The sequence below is a fragment of the Azolla caroliniana genome, unplaced genomic scaffold (genome assembly GCF_043228905.1).
Source record: "Azolla caroliniana isolate FFs.n. ecotype wild unplaced genomic scaffold, voAzoCaro1.0.p SCAF_8, whole genome shotgun sequence".
NCBI lineage: Eukaryota > Viridiplantae > Streptophyta > Polypodiopsida > Salviniales > Salviniaceae > Azolla > Azolla caroliniana.
The window spans coordinates 16491-30412 of record NW_028230443.1 but is presented as its reverse complement, the minus strand read 5'-3'; positions in this window follow the sequence as shown (position 1 = coordinate 30412).

Genomic DNA, 13922 nt, shown 5'->3' with positions numbered 1-13922 from the left:
TCATGTCTCTCGACCTGATTTTAGAAGCTTGATTTTTTAATTCCATATCATAGGTACCTTTGTTAGCTTCGATTCGCATATTTGAACACTAAAATCCGATATCACATGGGCCACGTATAAACATTTTAATTTACTCTCGGGCTCCTCTCTACTCCCTCCTCTAATTTGGGAATTTCTTTATGTCTCTCAACCTGAGTTTCAAAACCTTGATTTTTTAATTCCATATCATAGCTAGCCTTGTTAGCTTCGAATCGTATGTTTGAACACTAAAATCGGATATCACATGGGCCAGCTATGAACATTTTAATTTATGATCGGGCTCTTCTCAACTCCCTCCTCAAATTGGGTAATTTCTTCATGTCTCTCGACCTGAGTTTCAAAACCTTGATTTTTTAATTCGATATCATAGCTAGCCTTGTTAGCTTCGATTCGCATGTTTGAACACTAAAATCTTATATCACATGGGCCAGGTATGAACATTTTAATTTACTCACGCGCTCTTCTCAACTCCCTCCTCAAATTTGGTAATTTCTTCATGTCTCTCGACGTGAGTTTGAAAATCTTGATTTTTTATTCCATATCATAGGTAGCTTTGTTAGCTTCCATTCGCATGTTTAAACACTCAAATCCGATATCACATTGGCCAAGTCTAAACATTTTAATTTACTCTCGGGCTCTTCTCTACTCCCTCCTCTAATTTGGCAATTTCTTCATGTCTCTCGACCTGAGTTTCAAAACCTAGATTTTTTAATTCCATATCATAGCTAGCCTTGTTAGCTTCAATTCAAATGTTTGAACACTAAAATCGGATATCACATGGGCCAGGTATGACCATTTGAATTTACTCTCGGCCTCTTCTCTACTCCCTCCTCTAATTTGGTAATTTCTTCATGTCTCTCGACCTGAGTTTCAAAACCTTGATTTTTTAATTCCATATCATAGCTAGCCTTGTTAGCTTCGATTCGTATATTTGAACACTAAAATGGGATATCACATGGGCCAGGTATGAACATTTTAATTTACTCACGCGCTCTTCTCAACTCCCTCCTCAAATTTGGTAATTTCTTCATGTCTCTCGACCTGATTTTCAAAATCTTGATTTTTTAATTCCAGATGATAGCTAGCTTTGTTAGCTTCGATTCTCATACTTGAACACTAAAATCCGATATCACATGGACCAGGTATGAACATTTTAATTTACTCTCGGGCTCTTCTGAACTCCCTCCTCAAATATGGTAATTTCTTCATGTCTCTCGACCTGAGATTCAAAATCTTGATTTTTTAATTCCATATCATGGGTACCTTTATTAGCTTCGATTCTCATATTTGAACACTAAAATCCGATATCACATGGGCCAGGTATGAACATTTTAATTTACTCTCGGCCTCTTCTCTACTCCCTCCTCTAATTTGGTAATTTCTTCATGTCTCTCGACCTGAGTTTCAAAACCTTGATATTTTAATTCGATATCATAGCTAGCCTTGTTAGCTTCAATTCGTATGTTTGAACACTAAAATCCGATATCACATGGACCAGGTATGAACATTTTAATTTACTCTCGGGCTCTTCTCAATTCCCTCCTCAAATTGGGTAATTTTTCATGTCTCTCGACCTGAGTTTCAAAATCTTGATTTTTTAATTCCATATCATAGGTACCTTTGTTATCTTCGATTCTCATATTTGAACACTAAAATCCGATATCACATGGGCCAGGTATGACCATTTTAATTTACTCTCGGCCTCTTCTCTACTCCCTCCTCTAATTTGGTAATTTCTTCATGTCTCTCGACCTGAGTTTCAAAAGCTTGATTTTTTAATTCCATATCATAGCTAGCCTTGTTAGCTTCGAATTGTTTGTTTGAACACTAAAATCCGATATCACGTGGGCCAGGTATGAATATTTTAATGTACGCTCGGGCTCTTCTCAACTCCCTCCTCAAATTGGGTAATTTCGTCATGTCTCTCGACCTGAGATTCAAAATCTTGATTTTTTAATTCCATATCATGGGTACCTTTGTTAGCTTCGATTCTCATATTTAAACACTAAAATCCGATATCACATGGGCGAGGTATGAACATTTTAATTTACTCTCGGCCTCTTCTCTACTCTCTCCTCTAAGTCGGGAATTTCTTCATGTCTCTTGACCTGAGTTTCAAAATGTTGATTTTCGAAATCCATAACATAGCTCCCATTGTTAGCTTCGATTCGTATGTTTGAACACTAAAAGCCGATATCACGTGGGCCAGGTATGAACATTTTAACTTACTCTCGGGATCTTCTCTACTCCCGCCTCTAATTTGGTAATTTCTTCATGTCTCTCGACCTGAGTTTCAAAACCTTGATTTTTTAATTCGATATCATAGCTAGCCTTGTTAGCTTCAATTCGTATGTTTGAACACTAAAATCCGATATCACATGGACCAGGTATGAACATTTTAATTTACTCTCGGGCTCTACTCAACTCCCTCCTCAAATTGGGTAATTTCTGCATGTCTCTCGACCTGAGTTTCAAAATCTTGATTTTCTAATTCCATATCATAGGTACCTTTGTTAGCTTCGATTCTTATATTTGAACACTAAAATCCGATATCACATGGGCCAGGTATGACCATTTTAATTTACTCTCGGCCTCTTCTCTACTCCCTCCTCTAATTTGGTAATTTCTTCATGTCTCTCGACCTGAGTTTCAAAACCTTGATTTTTTAATTACATATCATAGCTAGCCTTGTTAGCTTCGATTCGTATGTTGGAACACTAAAATCCGATATCACGTGGGCCAGGTATGAACATTTTAATTTACTCTCGGGCTCTTCTCAACTCCCTCCTAAAATATGGTAATTTCTTCATGTCTCTCGACCTGAGATTCAAAATCTTGATTTTTTAATTCCATATCATGGGTACCTTTATTAGCTTCGATTCTCATATTTGAACACTAAAATCCGATATCACATGGGCCAGGTATGAACATTTTAATTTACTCTCGGCCTCTTCTCTACTCCCTCCTCTAATTTGGTAATTTCTTCATGTCTCTCGACCTGAGTTTCAAAACCTTGATTTTTTAATTCGATATCATAGCTAGCCTTGTTAGCTTCGATTCGTATGTTTGAACACTAAAATCCGATATCACATGGACCAGGTATGAACATTTTAATTTACTCTCGGGCTCTTCTCAACTCCCTCCTCAAATTGGGTAATTTCTTCATGTCTCTCGACCTGAGTTTCAAAATCTTGATTTTTTAATTCCATATCATAGGTACCTTTGTTATCTTCGATTCTCATATTTGAACACTAAAATCCGATATCACATGGGCCAGGTATGACCATTTTAATTTACTCTCGGGCTCTTCTCTACTCCCTCCTCTAATTTGGTAATTTCTTCATGTCTCTCGACCTGAGTTTCAAAACCTTGATTTTTTAATTACATATCATAGCTAGCCTTGTTAGCTTCGATTTGTATGTTTGTACACTAAAATCCGATATGACGTGGGCCAGGTATGAACATTTTAATTTACTCTCGGGCTCTCCTCAACTCCCTCCTCTAATTTGGTAATTTCTTCATGTCTTTCGACCTGAGTTTCAAAACCTTGATTTTTTAATTCCATATCATAGGTACCTTTGTTAGCTTCGACTCGTATGTTTGAACACTAAAATCCGATATCACATGGGCCAGGTCTAAACATTTTAATTTACTCTCGGGCTCTTCTCAACTCCCTCCTCAAATTGTGTAATTTCTTCATGTCTCTCGACGTGAGTTTCAAAATCTTGATTTTTTAATTCCATATCATAGCTTGCGTTGTTAGCTTCGATTCCAATGTTTAAACACTAAAATCCGATATCACATTGGCCAAGTCTAAACATTTTAATTTACTCTTGGGCTCTTCTCTACTCCCTCCTCTAATTCGGGAATTTCTTCATGTCTCTCGACCCGAAATTCAAAATCTTGATTTTTTAATTCGATATCATAGCTCGCATTGTTAGCTTCGATTCGCATATTTGAACACGAAAATCCGATATCACATGGGCCAGGTCTAAACATTTTAATTTACTCTCGGGCTCTTCTCTACTCCCTCCTCTAATTTGGGAATTTCTTTATGTCTCTCAACCTGAGTTTCAAAACCTTGATTTTTTAATTCCATATCATAGCTAGCCTTGTTAGCTTCGAATCGTATGTTTGAACACTAAAATCGGATATCACATGGGCCAGCTATGAACATTTTAATTTACGATCGGGCTCTTCTCAACTCCCTCCTCAAATTGGGTAATTTCTTCATGTCTCTCGACGTGAGTTTCAAAATCCAGATTTTTTAATTCCATATCATAGCTTGCGTTGTTATTTTCGATTCCAATGTTTAAACACTAAAATCCGATATCACATGGGCCAGGTCTAAACATTTTAATTTACTCTCGGGCTCTTCTCTACTCCCTCCTCTAATTTGGGAATTTCTTCATGTCTCTCAACCTGAGTTACAAAATCTTGATTTTTTAATTCTATATCATAGCTAGCCTTGTTAGCTTCGATTCGTATGTTTGAACACTAAAATCGGATATCACATGGGCCAGGTATGAACATTTTAATTTACTCACGCCCTCTTCTCAACTCCCTCCTCAAATTTGGTAATTTCTTCATGTCTCTCGACCTGATTTTCAAAATCTTGATTTTTTAATTGCATATGATAGCTAGCTTTGTTAGCTTTGATTCTCATATTTGAACACTAAAATCCGATATCACATGGGCCAGGTATGAACATTTTAATTTACTCTCGGCCTCTTCCCTACTCCCTCCTCTAATTTTTTAATTTCTTCATGTCTCTCGACCTGAGTTTCAAAACCTTCATTTTCTAATTCCATATCATAGCTAGCCTTGTTAGCTTCGATTCGTATGTTTGAACACTAAAATCCCATATCACATGGGCCAGGTATGAACATTTTAATTTACTCACGCGCTCTTCTCAACTTTCTCCTCAAATTTTGTAATTTCTTCATATCTCTCGACCTGAGTTTCAAAACCTTGATTTATTAATTCCATATCATAACTAGCCTTGTTAGCTTCGATTCGTATGTTTGAACACTAAAATCCGATATCACATGCGCCAGGTATGAACATTTTAATTTAGTCTCGGGCTCCTCTCTACTCCCTCCTCTAATTTGGGAATTTCTTTATGTCTCTCAACCTGAGTTTCAAAACCTTGATTTTTAAATTCCATATCATAGCTAGCCTTGTTAGCTTCAATTCGTATGTTTGAACACTAAAATCCTATATCACATGGACCAGGTATGAACATTTTAATTTACTCTCGGGCTCTTCTCAACTCCCTCCTCAAATTGGGTAATTTCTTCATGTCTCTCGACCTGAGTTTCAAAATCTTGATTTTTTAATTCCATATCATAGGTACCTTTGTTATCTTCGATTCTCATATTTGAACACTAAAATCGGATATCACATGGGCCAGGTATGACCATTTTAATTTACTCACGCGCTCTTCTCAACTCCCTCCTCTAATTTGGTAATTTCTTCATGTCTCTCGACGTGAATTTGAAAATCTTGATTTTTTATTCCATATCATAGGTAGCTTTGTTAGCTTCCATTCGCATGTTTAAGCACTCAAATCCGATATCACATTGGCCAAGTCTAAACAATTTAATTTACTCTCGGGCTCTTCTCTACTCCCTCCTCTAATTTGGCAATTTCTTCATGTCTCTCGACCTGAGTTTCAAAACCTTGATTTTTAAATTCCATATCATAGCTAGCCTTGTTAGCTTCGATTCGTATGTTTGAACACTAAAATCCGATATCACATGCGCCAGGTATGAACATTTTAATTTAGTCTCGGGCTCCTCTCTACTCCCTCCTCTAATTTGGGAATTTCTTTATGTCTCTCAACCTGAGTTTCAAAACCTTGATTTTTAAATTCCATATCATAGCTAGCCTTGTTAGCTTCAATTCGTATGTTTGAACACTAAAATCCTATATCACATGGACCAGGTATGAACATTTTAATTTACTCTCGGGCTCTTCTCAACTCCCTCCTCAAATTGGGTAATTTCTTCATGTCTCTCGACCTGAGTTTCAAAATCTTGATTTTTTAATTCCATATCATAGGTACCTTTGTTATCTTCGATTCTCATATTTGAACACTAAAATCCGATATCACATGGGCCAGGTATGACCATTTTAATTTACTCACGCGCTCTTCTCAACTCCCTCCTCTAATTTGGTAATTTCTTCATGTCTCTCGACGTGAATTTGAAAATCTTGATTTTTTATTCCATATCATAGGTAGCTTTGTTAGCTTCCATTCGCATGTTTAAGCACTCAAATCCGATATCACATTGGCCAAGTCTAAACAATTTAATTTACTCTCGGGCTCTTCTCTACTCCCTCCTCTAATTTGGCAATTTCTTCATGTCTCTCGACCTGAGTTTCAAAACCTTGATTTTTAAATTCCATATCATAGCTAGCCTTGTTAGCTTCGATTCGTATGTTTGAACACTAAGATCCGATATCACATGCGCCAGGTATGAACATTTTAATTTAGTCTCGGGCTCTTCTCTACTCCCTCCTCTAATTTGGTAATTTCTTCATGTCTCTCGACCTGAGTTTCAAAACCTTGATTTTTTAATTATATATCATAGCTACCCTTGTTAGCTTCGATTCGTAGGTTTGAACACTAAAATCCGATATCACGTGGGCCAGGTATGAACATTTTAATTTACTCTCGGGCTCTTCTCAACTCCCTCCTCAAATATGGTAATTTCTTCATGTCTCTCGACCTGAGATTCAAAATCTTGATTTTTTAATTCCATATCATGGGTACCTTTATTAGCTTCGATTCTCATATTTGAACACTAAAATCCGATATCACATGGGCCAGGTATGAACATTTTAATTTACTCTCAGCCTCTTCTCTACTCCCTCCTCTAATTTGGTAATTTCTTCATGTCTCTCGACCTGAGTTTCAAAACCTTGATATTTTAATTCGATATCATAGCTAGCCTTGTTAGCTTCACTTCGTATGTTTGAACACTAAAATCCGATATCACATGGACCAGGTATGAACATTTTAATTTACTCTCGGGCTCTTCTCAACTCCCTCCTCAAATTGGGTAATTTCTTCATGTCTCTCGACCTGAGTTTCAAAATCTTGATTTTTTAATTCCATATCATAGGTACCTTTGTTATCTTCGATTCTCATATTTGAACACTAAAATCCGATATCACATGGGCCAGGTATGACCATTGTAATTTACTCTCGGCCTCTTCTCTACTCCCTCCTCTAATTTGGTAATTTCTTCATGTCTCTCGACCTGAGTTTCAAAAGCTTGATTTTTTAATTCCATATCATAGCTAGCCTTGTTAGCTTCAAATTGTTTGTTTGAACACTAAAATCCGATATCACGTGGGCCAGGTATGAATATTTTAATATCCTCTCGGGCTCTTCTCAACTCCCTCCTCAAATTGGGTAATTTCGTCATGTCTCTCGACCTGAGATTCAAAATCTTGATTTTTTAACTCCATATCATGGGTACCTTTGTTAGCTTCGATTCTCATATTTAAACACTAAAATCCGATATCACATGGGCGAGGTATGAACATTTTAATTTACTCTCGGCCTCTTCTCTACTCTCTCCTCTAATTCGGGAATTTCTTCATGTCTCTTGACCTGAGTTTCAAAATCTTGATTTTCGAAATCCATAACATAGCTCCCATTGTTTGAACACTAAAATCCGATATCACGTGGGCCAGGTATGAACACTAAAATCCGATATCACGTGGGCCAGGTATGAACATTTTAACTTACTCTCGGGCTCTTCTCTACTCCCTCCTCTAATTTGGTAATTTCTTCATGTCTCTCGACCTGAGTTTCAAAACCTTGATTTTTTAATTCGATATCATAGCTAGCCTTGTTAGCTTCAATTCGTATGTTTGAACACTAAAATCCGATATCACATGGACCAGGTATGAACATTTTAATTTACTCTCGGGCTCTTCTCAACTCCCTCCTCAAATTGGGTAATTTCTGCATGTCTCTCGACCTGAGTTTCAAAATCTTGATTTTCTAATTCCATATCATAGGTACCTTTGTTAGCTTCGATTCTCATATTTGAACACTAAAATCCGATATCACATGGGCCAGGTATGACCATTTTAATTTACTCTCGGCCTCTTCTCTACTCCCTCCTCTAATTTGGTAATTTCTTCATGTCTCTCGACCTGAGTTTCAAAACCTTGATTTTTTAATTACATATCATAGCTAGCCTTGTTAGGTTCGATTCGTATGTTTGAACACTAAAATCCGATATCACGTGGGCCAGGTATGAACATTTTAATTTACTCTCGGGCTCTTCTCAACTCCCTCCTAAAATATGGTAATTTCTTCATGTCTCTCGACGTGAGATTCAAAATCTTGATTTTTTAATTCCATATCATGGGTACCTTTATTAGCTTCGATTCTCATATTTGAACACTAAAATCCGATATCACATGGGCCAGGTATGAACATTTTAATTTACTCTTGGCCTCTTCTCTACTCCCTCCTCTAATTTAGTAATTTCTTCATGTCTCTCGACCTGAGTTTCAAAACCTTGATTTTTTAATTCGATATCATAGCTAGCCTTGTTAGCTTCAATTCGTATGTTTGAACACTAAAATCCGATATCACATGGACCATGTATGAACATTTTAATTTACTCTCGGGCTCTTCTCAACTCCCTCCTCAAATTGGGTAATTTCTTCATGTCTCTCGACCTGAGTTTCAAAATCTTGATTTTTTAATTCCATATCATAGGTACCTTTGTTATCTTTGATTCTCATATTTGAACACTAAAATCCGATATCACATGGGCGAGGTATGACCATTTTAATTTACTCTCGGCCTCTTCTCTACTCCCTCCTCTAATTTGGTAATTTCTTCATGTCTCTCGACCTGAGTTTCAAAACCTTGCTTTTTTAATTACATATCATAGCTAGCCTTGTTAGCTTCGATTCGTATGTTTGAACAATAAAATCCGATATCACGTGGGCCAGGTATGAACATTTTAATTTACTCTCGGGCTCTTCTCAACTCCCTCCTCAAATTGGGTAATTTCGTCATGTCTCTCGACCTGAGATTCAAAATCTTGATTTTTTAATTCCATATCATGGGTACCTTTGTTAGCTTCAATTCTCATATTTAAACACTAAAATCCGATATCACATGGGCCAGGTATGAACATTTTAATTTACTCTTGGCCTCTTCTCTACTCCCTCCTCTAATTTGGGAATTTCTTCATGTCTCTCGACCTGAGTTTCAAAATCTTGATTTTCGAAATCCATAACATAGCTCGCATTGTTAGCTTCGATTCCCATATTTGAACACTAAAATCCGATATCACATGGACCAGGTATGAACATTTTAATTTACTCTTGGCCTCTTCTCTACTCCCTCCTCTAATTTGGTAATGTCTTCATGTCTTTCGACATGAGTTTCAAAACCTTGATTTTTTAATTCGATATCATAGCTAGCCTTGTTAGCTTCAATTCAAATGTTTGAACACTAAAATCGGATATCACATGGGCCAGGTATGACTATTTTAATTTACTCTCGGCCTCTTCTCTACTACCTCCTCTAATTTGGTAATTTGTTCATGTCTCTCGACCTGAGTTTCAAAACCTTGATTTTTTAATTACATATCATAGCTAACCTTGTTAGCTTCGATTCGTATGTTTGAACACTAAAATCCGATATCACGTGGGCCAGGTATGAACATTTTAATTTACTCTCGGGCTCTTCTCAACTCCCTCCTCAAATTGGGTAATTTCGTCATGTCTCTCGACCTGAGATTCAAAATCTTGATTTTTTAATTCCATATCATGGGTACCTTTGTTAGCTTCGATTCTCATATTTAAACACTAAAATCCGATATCACATGGGCCAGGTATGAACATTTTAATTTACTCTTGGCCTCTTCTCTACTCCCTCCTCTAATTTGGGAATTTCTTCATGTCTCTCGACCTGAGTTTCAAAATCTTGATTTTCGAAATCCATAACATAGCTCGCATTGTTAGCTTCGATTCCCATATTTGAACACTAAAATCCGATATCACATGGACCAGGTATGAACATTTTAATTTACTCTTGGCCTCTTCTCTACTCCCTCCTCTAATTTGGTAATGTCTTCATGTCTTTCGACATGAGTTTCAAAACCTTGATTTTTTAATTCGATATCATAGCTAGCCTTGTTAGCTTCAATTCAAATGTTTGAACACTAAAATCGGATATCACATGGGCCAGGTATGACTATTTTAATTTACTCTCGGCCTCTTCTCTACTACCTCCTCTAATTTGGTAATTTGTTCATGTCTCTCGACCTGAGTTTCAAAACCTTGATTTTTTAATTACATATCATAGCTAACCTTGTTAGCTTCGATTCGTATGTTTGAACACTAAAATCCGATATCACATGGACCAGGTGTGAACATTTTAATTTACTCTCGGGCTCTTCTCAACTCCCTCCTCAAATTGGGTAATTTCTTCATGTCTCTCGACCTGAGTGTCAAAATCTTGATTTTTTAATTCCATATCATAGGTACCTTTGTTATCTTCGATTCTCATATTTGAACACTAAAATCCGATATCACATTGGCCAGGTATGACCATTTTAATTTACTCTCGGCCTCTTCTCTAGTCCCTCGTCTAATTTGGTAATTTCTTCATGTCTCTCGACCTGAGTTTCAAAACCTTGATTTTTTAATTACATATCATAGCTAGCCTTGTTAGCTTCGATTTGTATGTTTGTACACTAAAATCCGATATGACGTGGGCCAGGTATGAACATTTTAATTTACTCTCGGTCTCTCCTCAACTCCCTCCTCTAATTTGGTAATTTCTTCATGTCTCTCGACCTGAGTTTCAAAACCTTGATTTTTTAATTCCATATCATAGGTACCTTTGTTAGCTTCGATTCGCATATTTGAACACTAAAATCCGATATCACATGGGCCAGGTATGAACATTTTAATTCACTCTCGGGCTCCTCTCTACTCCCTCCTCTAATTTGGGAATGTCTTCATGTCTCTCGACCTGAGTTTCAAAATCTTGATTTTTTAATTCCATATCATAGGTACCTTTGTTAGCTTCGATTCGCATATTTGAACACTAATATCCGATATGACATGGGCCAGGTATGAACATTTTAATTTACTTTCGGGCTCCTCTCTACTCCCTCCTCTAATTTGGGGATGTCTTCATGTCTCTCGACCTGAGTTTCAAAATCTTGATTTTTTAATTCCATATCATAGGTACCTTTGTTAGCTTCGATTCTCATATTTGAACACTAAAATCCGATAGCACATGGGCCAAGTATGAACATTTTCGAAATCCATAACATAGCTCCCATTGTTTGAACACTAAAATCCGATATCACGTGGGCCAGGTATGAACACTAAAATCCGATATCACGTGGGCCAGGTATGAACATTTTAACTTACTCTCGGGCTCTTCTCTACTCCCTCCTCTAATTTGGTAATTTCTTCATGTCTCTCGACCTGAGTTTCAAAACCTTGATTTTTTAATTCGATATCATAGCTAGCCTTGTTAGCTTCAATTCGTATGTTTGAACACTAAAATCCGATATCACATGGACCAGGTATGAACATTTTAATTTACTCTCGGGCTCTTCTCAACTCCCTCCTCAAATTGGGTAATTTCTGCATGTCTCTCGACCTGAGTTTCAAAATCTTGATTTTCTAATTCCATATCATAGGTACCTTTGTTAGCTTCGATTCTCATATTTGAACACTAAAATCCGATATCACATGGGCCAGGTATGACCATTTTAATTTACTCTCGGCCTCTTCTCTACTCCCTCCTCTAATTTGGTAATTTCTTCATGTCTCTCGACCTGAGTTTCAAAACCTTGATTTTTTAATTACATATCATAGCTAGCCTTGTTAGGTTCGATTCGTATGTTTGAACACTAAAATCCGATATCACGTGGGCCAGGTATGAACATTTTAATTTACTCTCGGGCTCTTCTCAACTCCCTCCTAAAATATGGTAATTTCTTCATGTCTCTCGACGTGAGATTCAAAATCTTGATTTTTTAATTCCATATCATGGGTACCTTTATTAGCTTCGATTCTCATATTTGAACACTAAAATCCGATATCACATGGGCCAGGTATGAACATTTTAATTTACTCTTGGCCTCTTCTCTACTCCCTCCTCTAATTTAGTAATTTCTTCATGTCTCTCGACCTGAGTTTCAAAACCTTGATTTTTTAATTCGATATCATAGCTAGCCTTGTTAGCTTCAATTCGTATGTTTGAACACTAAAATCCGATATCACATGGACCATGTATGAACATTTTAATTTACTCTCGGGCTCTTCTCAACTCCCTCCTCAAATTGGGTAATTTCTTCATGTCTCTCGACCTGAGTTTCAAAATCTTGATTTTTTAATTCCATATCATAGGTACCTTTGTTATCTTTGATTCTCATATTTGAACACTAAAATCCGATATCACATGGGCGAGGTATGACCATTTTAATTTACTCTCGGCCTCTTCTCTACTCCCTCCTCTAATTTGGTAATTTCTTCATGTCTCTCGACCTGAGTTTCAAAACCTTGCTTTTTTAATTACATATCATAGCTAGCCTTGTTAGCTTCGATTCGTATGTTTGAACAATAAAATCCGATATCACGTGGGCCAGGTATGAACATTTTAATTTACTCTCGGGCTCTTCTCAACTCCCTCCTCAAATTGGGTAATTTCGTCATGTCTCTCGACCTGAGATTCAAAATCTTGATTTTTTAATTCCATATCATGGGTACCTTTGTTAGCTTCAATTCTCATATTTAAACACTAAAATCCGATATCACATGGGCCAGGTATGAACATTTTAATTTACTCTTGGCCTCTTCTCTACTCCCTCCTCTAATTTGGGAATTTCTTCATGTCTCTCGACCTGAGTTTCAAAATCTTGATTTTCGAAATCCATAACATAGCTCGCATTGTTAGCTTCGATTCCCATATTTGAACACTAAAATCCGATATCACATGGACCAGGTATGAACATTTTAATTTACTCTTGGCCTCTTCTCTACTCCCTCCTCTAATTTGGTAATGTCTTCATGTCTTTCGACATGAGTTTCAAAACCTTGATTTTTTAATTCGATATCATAGCTAGCCTTGTTAGCTTCAATTCAAATGTTTGAACACTAAAATCGGATATCACATGGGCCAGGTATGACTATTTTAATTTACTCTCGGCCTCTTCTCTACTACCTCCTCTAATTTGGTAATTTGTTCATGTCTCTCGACCTGAGTTTCAAAACCTTGATTTTTTAATTACATATCATAGCTAACCTTGTTAGCTTCGATTCGTATGTTTGAACACTAAAATCCGATATCACGTGGGCCAGGTATGAACATTTTAATTTACTCTCGGGCTCTTCTCAACTCCCTCCTCAAATTGGGTAATTTCGTCATGTCTCTCGACCTGAGATTCAAAATCTTGATTTTTTAATTCCATATCATGGGTACCTTTGTTAGCTTCGATTCTCATATTTAAACACTAAAATCCGATATCACATGGGCCAGGTATGAACATTTTAATTTACTCTTGGCCTCTTCTCTACTCCCTCCTCTAATTTGGGAATTTCTTCATGTCTCTCGACCTGAGTTTCAAAATCTTGATTTTCGAAATCCATAACATAGCTCGCATTGTTAGCTTCGATTCCCATATTTGAACACTAAAATCCGATATCACATGGACCAGGTATGAACATTTTAATTTACTCTTGGCCTCTTCTCTACTCCCTCCTCTAATTTGGTAATGTCTTCATGTCTTTCGACATGAGTTTCAAAACCTTGATTTTTTAATTCGATATCATAGCTAGCCTTGTTAGCTTCAATTCAAATGTTTGAACACTAAAAT